Raw genomic sequence first — 2,734 nt, forward strand, 5'->3', positions numbered from 1 at the left:
CGGGAGCGCTGCCGCGCTTCCCAAGCGGCGCACTGTAGCAGTGTGCCACCGGGCCGGCCCGTGTCATTGGCTTTTTAAATAACAGATCTATTCAGGAGGAAGATTTTCATTGGCCTGATAGAAATCAGGTTCAATATGTAATCAGCTAAGCCAAGCTCTTGTACAGTGTTTACTGACTGTTTTAGTCTCCCTGGAATTCTCTTATAATCCAAATCCATAGTTTTTTGGCCTTTTAAAAGGACTTTTCTATTTCTGCCCAGGCTCTTTAAAGTTTCTGTTTCAACTCACTATCAGGAATGCTTCTTTTTGTTAAGAAAAAAGAAATGCACTTGGTACAATTGGCATTAAGTGAGACCCCCATGGCTGCTGTTTTAATCTAGAAAAGATGGAGCCGTAGATTGTTAAAGTTGGAGGGGCTTTTGTGTTCATCCAAAGGGGGGGAAAACTGAGTGCTTCTGTAAAGTGATTTCCCCAAGGTCTCATGGTTTATTAGAACAGAGGATTCTCAGCCCTACACATTTTTACAAAGTGTGAGTTTATAGTCATAAACTTTGCAGTTACGGTTTTAGTTCATTAGTATGAACTGCACCTACACAGTATCCATGGATTCTGTTATTTGCAAAAAAAGAAAAAGTGCATTTTCCCTCAAGTGTTTCATTTGGTAAATATTTTATACATCTGTGGAGTTGTGACTCAAGACTAATATGCTGTGGAGGAACGTAAATGTGTATTGTTACTTACTGCGCACTTGGCTGACTGTTCTCTTACAGCAGGTGAGTTTTCCTCATCACAACTTGGTGGTGATAGTGATGAGGATGACACGTAAATGTGTATTGTTACTTACTGCGCACTTGGCTGACTATTCTCTTACAGCAGGTGAGTTTTCCTCATCACAACTTGGTGGTGATAGTGATGAGGATGACAAATATGATGACAAGGACAAGGATAACCTGTGCCTTTGTGTTTTGGATGTGTTTAAGCTCTAACTTCTGTAAAAACGTGTTCTTACAGTATGGGGCTACAATAACGCTTTTCTAACATTTGTCTTCTATTTAAAGAGCAACAGAAAACTAAGTATGCATTTGCTAATAGCAACATTTCTCCTGCTCTGGATTAAGCTAGGAACATGCAAATGTAAACATTTTGTAAACTATTCCATAGCAAGAGCTATTTTCCTTGAAAACCATTGAAGTCCTCACATTTTTTCATAAGGAAACTTCGATATGCTAATTTTTGCCCAGAATTCTACTTTGCAGAATAGGAAAATGCATCATGTATTTAGTCGTTAAAAAATTAGCTGCCTGCAGCCTCATTAAATTCACCTCTTTCAGGAAATTTAATCATGCATTTTATTGGTTATTTTTAAATTTTTAATAATGCACACAATTTCAAAGGAAAAATAATGCATTTGCTGGTAATTTAACAACAGGAAAAGGAAGAATAGGAGGAAGAGAAGGAAAAGGAAAAGAAAAATAGCAAATAGCTTGATGATTGCTTGAGTTTACTTAAAGATAGTCCTGCAGGTGGCGATAGAAACTAATAAATGGTAAAATTCCCAAGGTAAGTTTTTGTTGGCTACTTCTTGGGGACTTTAATTTCAGCAATTTATTTTTAATTTGGTACAATCATATACAGGCAGAAATCATTACATTAGTAAAAAAAAATTCATATTTTCATGTTGTGTAATTTCCAGCTCTGTTTTTGTAATAATTTTCTTGCATATTCTACAGCACGTTCATCTTTATGCAGAAGGAATAAGATCCATATTATTGCCAAGTTGGTATAGATTTCATATGGTAAATACACATTTAAGCCTCTTTTTGTCTTTTATTTTTATTTTTCTTACCCTGCAGCTAAAATTTGATGCCTATACCATTGGTTAGGTTTAGCTTCTATGAAGTTCTTTGCTATTGGGTACGATAAAGTTGCTTAGGTATAAGGCTGTGTCTGTGTCTGAGTGTGCACACATAAGCATACTTTCAAATCACAGTATCAAATCCAGTTGCTTTCAGAGGATATTTTCTTCCTTAGCTAGTTGTTTAAGGTTAGTTTTAATGCAAGTAGGATCACAAATTGCTTGAAAGCTGTTTTACCCAGGGCTAAAATCACAGCACAAACAATTTATTTTAAAACATTAGGAAATGCAGAGTGGATATGATGACATTTTACGAATTCTTTCAGTTATTTCATTTTATACATTAGGCATGTCAAAGCAAAGTTAAAATATTCAGTAGATAGTTCTTTCTTTCCTGCTAGTTCAGGTTCAAAAGTTCTTAAATTGCTTTCTGTGAAAATATATATTCATTTGCTATTTTTTTAAGTTTGAGTTTGAAAATGCTAACTCTAGAGTGATTTTTTAAGCATAAAGCTAATTTTCAGTTCTTGTATTCTTGTAGTCTCATTTAAAAAAACCTTCGCAGTGCACATTTTCAAGGGGGAACTGTCTTGATTCTAAGAAAATGTAATTATTTTGGTTTAAATGCTTTAGGCGTTAGATGTTAAGTGTCATCAACAGACAACTGTGATGGTCTTGAGTAAATTATGTGAATTTCAGTCTTTGTCTTTCTTCTGAACATTTTGCTAAGTCTTATGGTAAAGTTCAAAAACAATAAGGTTTTGTATACCATCCCCTCGGATCTAGAATTTTTTATAATAGGAGAGAAGGGGAAAAAGAAAAAAAAAAGAAAAACCTCTGGCCTTCTTATATTCTGTTTGAATTGCTCTTCCAATTACT

Source organism: Galeopterus variegatus, unplaced genomic scaffold, assembly GCF_000696425.1.
Source record: "Galeopterus variegatus unplaced genomic scaffold, G_variegatus-3.0.2 Scaffold10523, whole genome shotgun sequence".
In the NCBI taxonomy this organism is placed as follows: domain Eukaryota; kingdom Metazoa; phylum Chordata; class Mammalia; order Dermoptera; family Cynocephalidae; genus Galeopterus; species Galeopterus variegatus.